Genomic DNA, 15431 nt, shown 5'->3' with positions numbered 1-15431 from the left:
CCCCCAGCACACTGCTATAACCAGCAACAGATCTGCCATTTCTACTGTAGATAAAAATGCAAAAGTCTTAGTTGCACACATTTGCAAATGTATGTTAAAGCCGCCCGCCACTCCACTGCGCTTTTGCTAATAGGGTGGTCCTAACTCTAAACAATGAGAGTCACTGAATACAGATACATGGTCTGATATAGAGATTGTACAAGGTTTTCATTTCAACACGTTTGTAATAACATCGTTGCATAAATGTTTCTTAATATTATTATGAGCTTTTTTATGTAGACAAACTTTAGTATTTTAGACCTTATGGGCCTTTGGAGGGTTTATCCACCATCAGCCGGCTTTATAGTTATTTGATGACCTCTTGCAACCATTGCTAAAGGTCTTTCTAGATTCCTTCTGTGGTTTTCAGCCATCTCTTTGCATCATCAAGTCGTTTGATTGAAGAGACGACAGAAAGATGCTGTTTGGATACGATGGTAGGCAGTGAGATCACAGTGGGTCTGTGCCATGTCTGGGACGAACAAAATAAACAGATCTGCCTGATTATATAAATGCATGCCTGAAAAGCACAGAACCGGGGAAGAGAGCTAAAGCAAAGGATTTAGTTGCAGGGAGGCACGTATAAACAAATACATGATAGGGATCTGGAGGTGGAAAGGATCTTTAAACATGAGTTTGGGAAGAATGTGGATATATAAGAAGAATCCAAACTTCCAGCACTGCACATATGATGGGATATCCTGGTATATTGTATAAAGCTAGTATGGAGGGTGTGTATCTGTGTGAGCGCTACATAGAGACCAGGGGGTAAATGTATCAAGGTGAGAGTTTTCCGATGGGCTTGATAAACCAATCAGATTCTAGCTATCATTTCTTTAGTACATTCTACAAAATGATAGCTAGAATCTGATTGGTTGCTATAGGCAACATCTCCAGTTTTCAAACCCGCTGAAAAACTCTCAGCTTGATACATTTACCCCCAGGATGTTTCATTTCTTTCAGCAGGTTCATCTTATATTCAGTTGACAGGTGCTCCAATCGTTTGTATTCTTCCTTTTGGCCGACAGAGTTCTCTGCAGGGAGGAAGAAAATATTAAGTTACATTGGATTACTGAGTGGGAGGGTGTCCCAATACGGTACACAACTCTGTGGCATTTCGGAATGTCTGGGAAAGTGAATATAAACACGTAGAGATTTTACTACAGTTAGTAATGGGAGCAGTTTTTATGCTTGTTATATTGGGGTGTAAGAGTCCAAGGGCTAGATTTACTAAACTGCAGGTTTGGAAAAGTGGAGATGTTGCCTATAGCAACCAATCAGATTATAGCTTTCCTTTATTTAGCGCATTTTACAAAATGACAGCTAGAATCTGATTGGTTGCTAGAGGCAATATCTCCACTTTTCCAAACCCTCAGTTTAACAAATATACTCCCAACGGTTAAAACATGTGAAAAGGGACAAAAATGTGATTATCATGATATCAGCAAGACCTGGGAGTTTGGGCGTAGCAGCTGACCAGGCCTGCCAGGGGCCCTCAGCGGCCCCCATGTTGCTCCAGGCTTAATGAGCTCCCTGCTGTGGTACCGCTGACACCACAAGGCATTTGAAGGCCCAGAATGCAGTACGCAGTGCATCCCACCATAGAAACTTTGTGGGTCCCTTTAAAATTTTGCAGTGGAGCCCACAAAATTCTAGTTACGTCTTTTATTGGGAGTTACGTCCGTTCTGACCATCGGGTGCGCCCCTGATTGGTGGGACTCGGGTATCAGAATGTTGAGAATGGCCAGTTGAGTTGTGAGTGAGGAGACAGTCAGGGTAGGATGCTACTTACTTGTCCTGCATGAGTGGAGTGTGAGTGCTCTCTCTGAGGCTTCTGGTAGGTTCCAAACTGCACTCACTGGAGTATATTAATATACGTGTTGAAAAATTCACTGGTGTGATTTGTCCAATGTGGGTGTGGTTTGTTCAGTGTGGGTGTGGATGAAAGATGTGTAATATGATGTGTAATATTATGTCAAAGAGCTAATAATCAGTAGTATTCAATGTAGAGGGTAATCAAGGGATCTATATATGTAGTACAATACAGAGAGCACCCTAGTGACATACAGTATATACAATATAGAGAGCATCCTAGTGACCGATGTACAAGACAGAGCGCATTCTAGTGACCACTATACAATATAGAGAGCATTCTAGTGACCAATATACAATACAGAGCACATTATAGTGACCACTATACAATACAGAGAGCATTCTCATGACCAATATAGAATATAAAGAGCATCCTAGTCACTGAGATACAATACAGAGAGCATCCTAGTTACCATTATACGATACAGAGGACATTCTAGTGACCAATATACATTAGAGAGAGCATTTTAGGGACCACTATACGATACAGAGAACATCCTAATAATTTATTTACAATAGAGAAAACATTTTAGTGACCTTTATATCATAAAAAGTAGGGGAGGCACAAGCTCCAGGGGCACCCTTACCAGAACCCCTTCACTTGGAAGTGGTGCCCCTCACCTTGGGTGTTGGTCTCTTTCCTCCTCTGCTTCTTAGCAGGCAGAAGGTGGGACCGGCATCTTAGTGACCGATATACAATACAGAGAGCATTCTTGTTAGCATTAGGCAAAACATAATGTATACTAGTGACCACTATACAATATATAGAGCATTCTAGTGACCACTATACAATATAGAGAGCATTCTAGTGACCAATATACATTACAGAGAGCATTTTAGGGACCACAATACAATACAGAGAACATCCTATGCATAAGGTATACTAGTGACTACTATTCACTAGTGACTACTAACTTGTTCTAGAGATCAATATAAGAGGCAGACCCCCAAATATGTTGTTGCTTTACCACGCAAGCCCCCCAAATCTCTAATTGTGTTACAGTGCAGACCTCTACAATCTCTGTTGGATGAATAATGCAAACCACCCCAAATCTCTGTAGGCATTACTGTACATACACCCACCAATCATGCTTGGAGACCTCCAGACACTCTGATTGGTGAACGGGTGTGGAGCATCCTCTGCCTGCCAGAAATGGTATCAAACTCTTTCAAGCCTCCTCGTACCCGCAGGAATATCAACGCTATTGATTTTCAACAGTTTTCCACCTCTCTCCAACACCTTCTCTCCCCAATTTCTACATTCTCCTCCCCTGATCGGGCAGTACCCCATTTTCATCAAACCCTAGCAACTGCTCTGGATCAAGTGGCTCCAGCGACACTACATACTTTGCGTAGAATTCGTTGCCAACCATGGAACACTACAGTAACACGAACTCTACAAAAACTTTCTCGTAAAGCAGAACGTCAATGGCGCAAATCTTGTGCCTCTAATGATTTCATTGCATATACTGATATCTACCACTCCTACAGAAATGCTCTGGACACTGCTAAACAAGCATACTACCAATCTCTCATCTATGCTCAGGCTTCTAACCCCCAAACACCTCTTTAACACATTTAACTCTCTTCTGAATCCTCCTGCCCCAAATCCTCCAACTAACATCAGTGCACAGGATCTTGCTTTCTATTTCAAGGACAAAATTGATAAGATCAGGCTTGAAATGGTATCTCCCTTGACAAGCAATCTGCTCAATTCCTTTGTAGCACCCTCTGACACTCTCTCTTAATTTGATCCCACAAATGAAGAGGAAGTTTCTACTCTCTTCTCATCTTCCTACTCTACCTCCTGTCCTCTTGATCCCATTCCCTCACAAATTGGTATGTCCCTGTCTCCTGTGCTCATTCCCCCTCTAACTAAAATCTGTAATCTATCTCTTTCTACTGGTATTTTTCCATCACTATTCAAGCATGCAGTGATTACTCCCATTTTAAAAAAACAGAATTCTGACCCTAACTCTCTCATAAATTACCGCCCCATCTCCCAGCTCCCATGCCCCTCCAAGCTTCTCGAGAGAATTGCCTACACACGCCTCACACACTTTCTTACAGCAAACAACCTATTGGATCCTCTTCAGTCAGGCTTTCGCTCTCAACACTCCACAGAGACTGCGCTGACCAAAGTTGTCAATGATTTGATCACAGCAAAAAATAATAACCAATACTCTCTTCTAATTCTCCTGGATCTCTCTGCTGCATTTGACACTGTTGACCACTCTCTCCTCATACAAACGCTACAATCCCTAGGTTTTGAAGGCACTGTCCTATCCTGGTTCTCATCCTACCTATCTAATCGCTCTTTCAGTGTTAATTTCTCTGGATCCACCTCTGCTCCGCTTCCTTTATCAGTTGGAGTACCACAAGGCTCAGTCCTAGGTCCTCTGCTATTCTCTATCTACACCACTTCTCTTGGAAAACTAATAAGCTCCTTTGGATTTCAGTATCATCTCTATGCGGATGATACACAAATTTATTTATCCTCTCCTGATCTTTCACCATCTGTGTTGTCTCGCGTTACTGACTGTATTTCTGCCATTTCATCTTGGATGTCTTCTCGCCAACTCAAACTCAATCTTTCAAAAACTGAATTAATAATATTCCCACCCAAAAACAGAAGCTTCCTGCCTGACATTTCTATTTCTGTTGATAACATGACCATAAATCCCACCCCGCAAGCACGTTGCCTAGGTGTAATCCTTGATTCACAACTGTCGTTTATTCCCCACATCAACTCTATATCTAAATCATGTTACATACACCTAAAGAACATTTCCAGAATACGCACATATCTGACACAAGACACCGCAAAAACATTAATTCATGCACTCATCATCTCCCGCATCGACTATTGCAATTCCCTTCTTACTGGTCTTCCCAAAGTCAGATTTGAACCCCTACAATCTATTTTGCACGCAGCGGCTAGATTGATTTTCCTTGCAAACCATTATTCCTCTGCTGAGCCACTCTGTCAGTCTCTACATTGGCTGCCTGTATTTCAACGAATCCAAAATAAAATTCTTCTACTAATATACAAGGCCATCAACAAAATTGCACCGACATACATTTCCTCACTTGTCTCGAAATATCTCTCTACTCGACACCTCCGTTCTGCACAAGATCTACGTCTCTCCTCCACTCTCATCACATCCTCCCATTCTCGGTTACAGGATTTTTTCCGGGCTGCACCTACTTTGTGGAATTCCCTCCCACGCACAGTAAGACATTCCTCTAGTCTTCAAACCTTCAAGCGTTCACTGAAAACCCACCTCTTCAGACAAGGTTATGATATTCCTCAACCATTATCTTAATTTCCCTAGATTACCCTATTACCACCCTCTACACAGCTAACGCAAGACAACAACCCTCTGACCAACATTGCAACACACACAGCCCACTCAGTACTTTTACCATTGCAGTCTGGCTGGTCCATTGTGCAATATGATGTAGCACATGCCCTTGTGTTTCTAGCTCCCATTGTCCCATAGATTGTAAGCTTTGGAGCAGGGTTCTCTTACCTCTCTGTCTGTATGTATTACCCAGTATTGTCTTACTAATGTTTGTTCCCAATTGTAAAGCGCTACGGAATTTGCTGGCGCTATATAAATAAATGATGATGATGATGATGATGAATGGTAACGCAATTGTGCAGGGGCAGAGGAGAGAGAGAGATCAAGTAGCAGTCGCAGTATGACAGAGTGTCAGCTCTTATGCCAAGTGGAAGTACTGTCTGTTTTTAGTGAACCGTGCTGGAGAGTGAAGTTATAAAATGTAAATAAAAATTGACTTTATCAAATTTATTTTCGACAAATGAGGTGGCCGGGTGTCTATTCGTTTCATCACCGGTCACTCTACAGCGCTACACCTCCTGTTTCTCCACTGTACACGTATAGAAAGGTAGAAGTACACTGCCACCCACCAGCAAAACATATTACTGTGCACGTATGTTTGTGTACATGTTTTATGCTCTTTGGTTTAACTCCAGGGAGCGCAGTAAACTGCAGGTTGGTGAAGACATTTTTAGGTCAATGAAATACACGTCTCTATTAAAGAAAGAGGTTAAATATAGCTGTCATCTAGAAGCGGTTCTCAAAACAAACTGTTTCCAAGTACAGTTATTTATGAGTGGGAAAAATAAAGAGACAAAAAGCCATTTATATGAGATGCTGAGTTACACATCTCTGTGGTACAAAATGAATTAAACCTGTAAGTGGGAGATGGATATTTGTTTAGTGCATAAGGATGAGGCGAGCACGTTACACACTAACAGTGTACAAATGTATACCTGCCAGTCGGTTATTTGTTATCGTCACTTTAATAGCATTCGATACACACCTCCCAAATGTCCCGAGTCTCGGATCTTAAAAGAGCAAAGATAACATGAAATTGAGCGTTTGGGGGTCGATCATGTCCAGTGGTCAGGTCATGTTGGAGGTGTAGTGTCCTATGTCTGTAGAGAGTGTAATAGGATTGTATTATGATCATGTCCAGTGGTCAGGTCATGTTGGAGGTGTAGTGTCCTATGTCTGTATACAGTGTAATAGAATTGTATTATGATCATGTCCAGTGGTCAGGTCATGTTGGGGGTGTAGTGTCCTATGTCTGTATACAGTGTAATAGAATTGTATTATGATCATGTCCAGTGATCAGGTCATGTTGGGGGTGTAGTGTCCTATGTCTGTATAGAGTGTAATAGAATTGTATTATGATCATGTCCAGTGGTCAGGTCATGCTGGGGGTGTAATGTCCTATGTCTGTATAGAGTGTAATAGAATTGTATTATGATCATGTCCAGTGGTCAGGTCATGTTGGGGGTGTAGTGTCCTATGTCTGTATAGAGTGTAATAGAATTGTATTATGATCATGTCCAGTGATCAGGTCATGTTGGGGGTGTAGTGTCCTATGTCTGTATAGAGTGTAATAGAATTGTATTATGATCATGTCCAGTGGACAGGTCATGCTGGGGGTGTAGTGTCCTATGTCTGTATAGAGTGTAATAGAATTGTATTATGATCATGCCCAGTGGTCAGGTCATGTTGGGGGTGTAGTGTCATATGTCTGTATACAGTGTAATAGAATTGTATTATGATCATGTCCAGTGGTCAGGTCATGTTGGGGGTGTAGTGTCCTATGTCTGTATAGAGTGTAATAGAATTGTATTATGATCATGTCCAGTGGTCAGGTCATGTTGGAGGTGTAGTGTCCTATGTCTGTATAGAGTGTAATAGAATTGTATTATGATCATGTCCAGTGGTCAGGTCATGTTGGGGGTGTAGTGTCCTATGTCTGTATACAGTATAATAGAATTGTATTATGATCATGTCCAGTGGTCAGGTCATGTTGGGGGTGTAGTGTCCTATGTCTGTATAGAGTGTAATAGAATTGTATTATGATCATTCATGTCCAGTCGTCAGGTCATGTTGGGGATGTAGTGTCCTATGTCTGTATAGAGTGTAATAGAACTGTATTATGGTCATGTCCAGTGGTCAGGTCATGGTCAGGGTTAATTGGAAAGAATTGCATCATTTTAAAAAGCAATTATGTTTTTTATTGTGTGTCACGAAATTGCTCTCAGCTGCCGTGACTTTGGGGTGTTTGTTGTATGAGCTTACACATGATTCCAGCCCGCAGTCTCTCTCTACCTATCACCTAGGAAATAGACCTACTGAATCACCCCCAAACAGTGCTCACACCCCCAGACACTTCAGGTTTGCCACCACCTGTTGAATACGGGCAATAGGACCCCAATACCCTGTCCCACACTGGCACACAAGGCTCCCACCAGCAAACACTAAGCTTGTTAATCAAATGTATCAACAAATCCCACACCGGCATTCAAAGGGTTAACTTGGTCGAGAAATATTCTTCTTAACAGGCTAATGGATTAGTTAGAGTATCAAGGATGCCTCATATTAAATTATAGATTTTAATAAACAAAAGTACAGGGCATTCAGATATAAAAAAAAACAATAAAAGTAATAAGTTGACAAAACATACACAAGCTAAACAGTTTAAAATAAAAAGGATTTGATTCAGAGTATAACTTACATCAAAGTGGTATATTCTGAGCCAAGAGAAATTGGCTTGAAGATGAACAGCTTATCAATGAATGATTGATTTCCCAAAAGACTGACCATTTGTTGTAACTGGTCTCAGCTTTTTAAAGACACCTTTACACCCTGCCCCACCCCCTGGGGTTGTGGTCTGTGATACTTTTTTCAATCACCATTTGCATGTTGTCTGATTTACTACCCAATTCTACTATGTGACCTAACTTTTCTGTGGCGTGTCACACAGACCCAATTTTATTAATAATAAATCCCCTATGAATTTGTTCATCTTTTGATACCAAACACGCCTAAATACAGTGTATTCGTAGAGCTTACACTCATTTCCTTAACTACTCTCTGGGGCAGAATTCTTAATTTGACATATGAGCTGCCCTTCATCATACTATTGAGGAATATGTGGTTGATCACTACTTTTATTCATTTTAAGTTGCATATTTTAAAACTTAACTATTTTTGTCCATCTCACATAAAGCCAAGTAAGCTCATGGGCTCTGTGAGCCAGACACCGTGCTAAGCGGTTCCTAAAAGTCTATTTAGGTGTCAAAATTGAAATCCCAGGCCAGGATATATCTTACAACAGGGGCTATTTGAAGCTGCCACAGGTGACACTCCTATCTTCTCACATTGGAATGTGCAGAGCCTTCAACTGATCAATGGATTCATTTGATATAACATATTTACACTGCAGTTAGGATTTAGACCTTATTCCCCACAATTATGTGATGGGTTAACCCTTATAAATAACTGTAAGTTCTCTATGTTCACGACATTGTGCAATAACAAAATATTTATTTTAAAAAAATCAACAGATATGCATTAATTGCATGACTTTAATTGCATGTGTCTTACGAGAGCTTTTAATGCAAGCACAAGGCATTTGAATGGGTCTAAAAAATATAACTCACTGTGATTAATGACCTCAAACCCACTCACGTTTATATTAGTGATAGGCTGTGTTTCACTTGTGTTGCATTGTTCCAAATGCATCTTGTTGCAATAACTTTACCGCATGTCAACGCATTGGTTAAGCCTATTCATAATGAATACTGTGGAAAACAGCGTCAGAGTATTATTATATATTTAAATCAGAGTTCCATGTTTAAATGTCAGGATGTATTTTCTTATTATCTTTAATATTGAACCACAGAAATATGATGGGTGAAACAGTTTCCTGTGTCTCTGTTACTTCTGCAGTACAACAGAATTGCTGATCTTGCAGATCTGTTGAAGGGGAAGAGAGGAGAACTGACAGAAGGGGGGGGGCAGTATCGGAGGGGGGGGGGGAGTAATACACAAAACACAAAGCTCACGGTACCGAAACACTGCTTTTATGCACAGCAGGCCCGACACTCAAATTGCAATTTCCCACCAGATGAAAACTTCCCTCTCCTCCGCCAGTGGAATGAGAGACAGGGTAAATGCAGCTACACTACAATAGAGGCGTTTGCTAAATTCTGCAGCAGTTTGTTCTGTGTGCGATCTGACTGTTTCACTGAACAACAGGCCCTGTACTTATGTCAGGAGATAATTAGAGGGCTAATAAAAGGAAAAGAGTAAATAACAATGCAATAATTAGGTAATTGATTTCCTTCTTTTTAATGCCATAATCAGTAATTACTGAGCAAATGTCACCTCTGCTATGATAGACTTTATAATGTTCTTTGACAAAGGGATATTTAGTTAATAGTATGTAGTCTTTTTCCTGTGGTTTATAAAAATGGCTTGTATAACCAAAGGTACTCGTCCATGTTATTTTCTATTATGTTCTTTTGGGGTGGAGGTGGGGGGTGGGAAAGAGTTTAAATAGCTCCCACTCCCTGGTTAAAAGATGAGGGGGTTTCCATCACCTAAAATGTCATTTTATGCATACAGTATGCAATCAAATAAGTTTTCACTGCACCAGGTACTAATAGTTGCATTCAGTTTGACAGTATATAAAATAATTTAATTCAGAGAGCTTTTGAAACTTACTCTGCTGTAGAATATATGCATTATTCCAGGGTGAACCACGACTTTAAAATAGTAAAAATGAATCGCTTTCTTCCAAACGTCAACATTGATAGCTTTGTCCTTGAATATGGATATACCCATCTTTACAGAGTATTAATGTTAACTAGGAGACTGCAAGTCCTTTAAGGATTCTGGCTCATCAAAAAAATAAACTATAGAAGCTACACCCACTTAAAAAACTGTGCTACACAAAGTGTCCTGGACAGATTGAATTAACAGTTTAGTGATTTTCAAATATACCATTTAAATATGTAATATACAGTCATATATTCATTATGTCTTGTGGTGGGTTTATTTGCTGTTGAAGAAAGATGGCCTGTCAATTTTGTAGCACTGTCAGACAAGCCTACCAGTCAATCATTAATTCTTATTCCTGGAAGCCTTTAAAGATATGTCAATATTCCTGCTATGAATGTTCCTCAATTTCCCCCGATCAATGATGATGGTAATGATCCCTTACTATGGGGGCAAATAAAGCACCATTATATTATAAACATAACATTTTACTAAAAAAAAACAAGTAAGTGCTGTCTCCTGATAAGTCCTTCTAGTAGAATTCAGCATATATAAGAGATCCCGTTATACTGACATGTCTATCACTTGGACTGACTTTTATCTTCTGCACGTAGATTGAATTTCTATTGATCAACATCTGTTTGCCTTTTGTTTTGGATGATGTCTTATCGATTGCTTCGCTTTATCCCACTAGTCCAGTGACGGCTAACCTGTGACACTCCAGGTGTTGTGAAACTACAAGCCCCAGCATGCTTTGCCAGCTATCAGCTAGTTATCTACTGGCAAAGCATGCTGGGGCTTGTAGTTTCACAACACCTGGAGTGTCACAGGTTAGCCATCACTGCACTAGTCTCAATCCCCCTTCGCTCTCCCCTTTCCCCTTTCTGAATTTCATTTTGTATTGGTAGGACTTTGCAGATAAGGATAAAACAATTCGTTTTGTTAGATGTCCATCCCCTTCATGTAGTTTTTCTACTAATTTTCTGCTTGGTTTAGCTTAATTTATCTCTTAAATTAATCATGAGCGTGAACGGACCTCGTGGCTGTCTGTAATGCAAGCATTTCTCTTTGGTGTTTAAATGTTATTATTGCATTGATATAAGTGCCCCTAGAACTGTGGTTTCAAGTGAAGTCCTTACGTGGGAGAAAAAAGGCTGTATGCCCTAACGCAGATCTGTGAATGGCTGTCTCCATCCCTTTGTCTTGTGTAAATAATCTCGTCCCACGAAAGAAATATCATTTTTGCATGAGGGTGCAAATGTAGACGTCGTCCACACTCAGCTAGGAAAGATCCCCGTTTCCCAATTGCTTCTATCAAAAACCGGCTTATGCGGCTCCACAGATATGGCAATATTGATCTGTGTCTTGCGGGAAAGGAAGCATAGAGAGAGAGAAAAATAAAATGTATTTAATTAGCTTTCTGTACAAAGACGGCTCACAATCGTAGCAATGTTACAGTTCAATCTCTGCTACATGAATTCTGGATGGAGCTCCAAAATTCTTCTGGGCTCAAGAAGAAAATAATTGGGGCAGCACGGTGGCTCAGTGGTTAGCACTTCTGCCTTACAGCACCGACCATGGCCTTAACTGTGTGGAGTTTGTATGTTCTCCCTGTGTGTGCGTGGGTTTCCTCCCACACTCTAAAAACATACTGGTAGGTTAATTGGCTACTATTAAATTGACCTTAGTCTCTCTCGGTCTATGTGTGTATGTTAGGGAATTTAGACTGTAAGCTCCAACGGGGCAGGGACTGATGCGAGTGAGCTCTCTGTACAGCGCTGCGGAATTAGTGGCGCTATATAAATAGCTGATGATGAAGAAGACATTAGGGAATGTGATTTTATATTGCCGGGCACGAAGTTTGCTCGACAGATTTCATGTCTGAAGTTGTAATTACACAAAGGACCGTAGTGATATTTATTATATTAATCCTGGCTGTGCAAACCCCAAATCCTGCCCTTTTGTTGCAGTAGAATTAGACTGGATGCATGAATGGTTAAATTGTTGTATATATATATATATATATATATATATATATATATTTTTATGGGTTGTTTCTTAATGGAGACTATCCATTGCATTATGCTATTATGTGCTATATGGTACAGTGCTAGTTGGTCAAAACGTGTCAAGCCAGTTGCTATACACTAGTGTTTCATAGATTAAATTTAGATTATACTATCCTAATACCGGTAGTTTTGCAGTCACTGTTTCACATAACATATACTCGTTTTCCTCTGTTAAAATCACATTAAAATATAGTCTGCAAATTTATAAGCTTACCCGAGAAAACAGATGCATTTGCACAAAAGTAACTGTGGGTTTAGCCAAAATGAATCATCTTTTCGAAATCATAGTGCAGGAGACTTCAGGTAGGGTCTGTGCAGTGCTACCACCTTAATTAACTAGAACTTCTTGCATTATACACTTCAAATTGGGAGACAGTCAGATGAAATGTATATGCTAATTGGGGTCTTTAAAACAATGTGTCCGCCTTGTTAATTTGGGATCAAAGATTTAAATCCAATGTTCTCATGTTATGCAAAGCAGCAAATCCTTTCAAGTCGTGTGTGGTATTTTCGGTGAAATGATTTGAAGCGCAGTGATTGGACAATAAGCTAGGACCCATAAACCTTTGCCAAGCAAAACAGAGTTTAACTTCAGAATTCTGAAACATTCACACTTTTGGAGACATAACTATCATAAAACCCTAACATACAATTCTCTGCTACAAACACCACAAAGCAATTGATGGATGCTACTATAAATTTAGGCATCAGACACTTTGTGGGCAAGGAATTCATTTATCCAAAAAAGTGTATACATCTGGTACAAAGTACCCTGCAAAATATCAGACGAGGGGTTGGGTAAAATGTATTCCTAGCCAGCAAATAAAATCAAGACTAGATAAACTTTATTTCTAGTTTAGAAAAAGAGACAAGAGTTATAAAAAAAAAAAGATTAATTATTGATTATAAGTAATCCTGAATAATTCATGGGAGCAGCCAAATAGCGGAAGTGCGATGGAAGAACCAAACACTTATTTTTATTATATAAACTGAAATATGCTCCCGGGTACAATGCCACATTGCACGTACAGAATGCATGTTGTTACAGCATCAATATGGATTGTAAACTCTGTAGGAGACAGATGACAGAATATGTCTTCTAAGGAATATCAGGAGATTTGCAGGGCACAGTGGATTAGTATTATTTTAAGTCTCATATGTTGTTCGTTCAACACAGGATAATACACATTTATTAGATTTTGCACGTTTCTGAGATTGCCGGGTTTAATGTCATTGGTAGGTGATATTTAGAAAGAACATTGTGTTTTATATTAGTATTGTTATATTCCTGATGTCTTCATGTTGGTCCCGGAGCTGGATGCCTGATTCTGTAGTTAAAAGCTGGGTACACATAGATGGCATTATCGTGCAGATCACACGACAAACGGCCGTTTGGTTACATATTGCAAGAGTGTGTATGCTTCCGTGATCATGTTTTATCATACCAAAGCACATCGCATCTACTGGTTTAGTTTTATAAACTTCCTAAAAATCTCGATCGACGAAGGAACGATGTCAGGCAAATATGGAAGTGTGTACGCACTCGCCACCAGCAGTATCTATAAAGCGTACAGTCACAATCTTTTCAGCAGATGGTTACGAGAGATGAAGATCACAGATCTGCAGGTACATCGTGTAGGTGTGTACACATGAATCTGCTGCTCATCTGAACTTTCAGTCGTTGGTGAAATAGTTACAGAAATCGCATCTGAAGTAACTTTCTATTGTGTGTACCCAGCTTGAGAAACCTACTGCTAGATATTTGGTAACACACATTAAGGTAGATTTCTGAGAAACAACATTTTTCTACTCCTCAGATTTTCCCCATATCTTACATCTCTGTAATCTGTGTGATCTCAATCCTCCAGCAATTAGTTTTTGCTCTCAAAGGATCATTTCTGAACATGGAAGAACAGCGCAAATGTCTTTTTTTCTTATTCCTTTGTTATTTTATTCTGCTGTTTTGTTCAGTGTATTTCTGGTTCACGAGCGTGACTTAGAAAGTGAAAAGGGTGGTAAGGGAATCGGTGAAACTGGTTGCTGAGAGAAGATTTGTAGATTGGGATGTTCAGATTGAACAGTGCAAAAATCCCAAAACAAGATATCATTTAGAGGGAGATCTTCTAATGAACTTTAAGGGGTCTATTTATCATTTGGTCCAGAAGGCTGATGGTAACTATTATTATACATGGTTTAGTAGCTGAAGTGGAAATTGAGAAGTGACGGTGCATAAAATGCAAGTGACGGAATGTGATAGTGTTACAACGAAGGCAGTAGGAAAAGTGGCGGTATGACATACCACCGTATACCCCCCACTTCCACCACTGTGTGTGTGTGTGTATGTGTATATATATATATATATATATATATCTAATATATAAATGCTTAGTGGCGTCTGTCTGTCTGTGTGTGTGTGTGAAAAAAAAAAAACAAGATGCAGCGCCACCTGCTGGGCGGAGTTATACACTGACCTACTAAATTCTTAGTGTGTGTGGGAAAAAAAATTCAAAAAGGGCTGAAATTTGGTAGGGCTCAAACTCATTTTTTGTGAGGTAATTTTACCTCATGAACACACATGTGTAGAGGCGTGTGTTAGTGTGTGTGTGGAAAAAACTATTTTCTCAGAAAGGGCTCATCCAATTGACCTGAAATTTGGTATACTGACAGTATTTGACAAAAAAATTAGAATAGTCAAGTCAGTTAACTTCCATCATCCCCCCTTCCCCCCGTGGGAGGGGTAGTAAAGGCTAAATTTACGAGTTGAGGGGTCAAACTCATTTTCGTAAGGTAATTTTACCTCATGAACACACATTAAAAAGGGCGCTTGCGTCGGGAAGTAACGCTCTTCCCCTGAGGAGGCCTGGGCTAGGCCCAAATGCATGACAAGAACCTTTTTAAGACCTTAAGTAGCTTGATTTGACTAGAATGCATGAGTATCATGCACGGGTTAACTTGTGTGTGTATATATATATATATATATATATATATATATATATATGTATATATATTGTAAGTGACAGAATGTGATAGCATTACAATGTAGCAGTAGGAGAAGTGGCGGTATGACAATCCCCGTATACCTCCCACTTCCATCACTGTGTGTGTGGGTATATGTGTGTGTGTGTATATATATATATATATATATATATATATATATATATATATAAAATGTAAGTGACAGAATGTGATAGTGTTACAATGTAGCAGTAGAAGAAGTGACAGTATGACATACCCTGTATACCTCCCACTTTGATCACTGATATGGCTACATATCGCAACAATACAGAATGCCGTGACTTTGCTGTAAAAGCTTTGCAGCTTGACAATTTTACCGATACCG

General features: G+C 39.7%; 1 protein-coding gene across 1 annotated transcript in view; it reads left to right on the top strand.

Moving 5' to 3' along the window:
- SCN1B (sodium voltage-gated channel beta subunit 1) overlaps window positions 1-15431 on the top strand; it is a 35962-nt gene that overhangs the window by 6778 nt on the left and 13753 nt on the right. The window lies entirely within an intron of this gene.

The sequence above is a fragment of the Mixophyes fleayi genome, chromosome 11 (assembly GCF_038048845.1).
Source record: "Mixophyes fleayi isolate aMixFle1 chromosome 11, aMixFle1.hap1, whole genome shotgun sequence".
In the NCBI taxonomy this organism is placed as follows: domain Eukaryota; kingdom Metazoa; phylum Chordata; class Amphibia; order Anura; family Limnodynastidae; genus Mixophyes; species Mixophyes fleayi.
The sequence above is the reverse complement of the archived record's forward strand: the minus strand, read 5'-3'. Positions and strand labels throughout refer to the sequence as shown.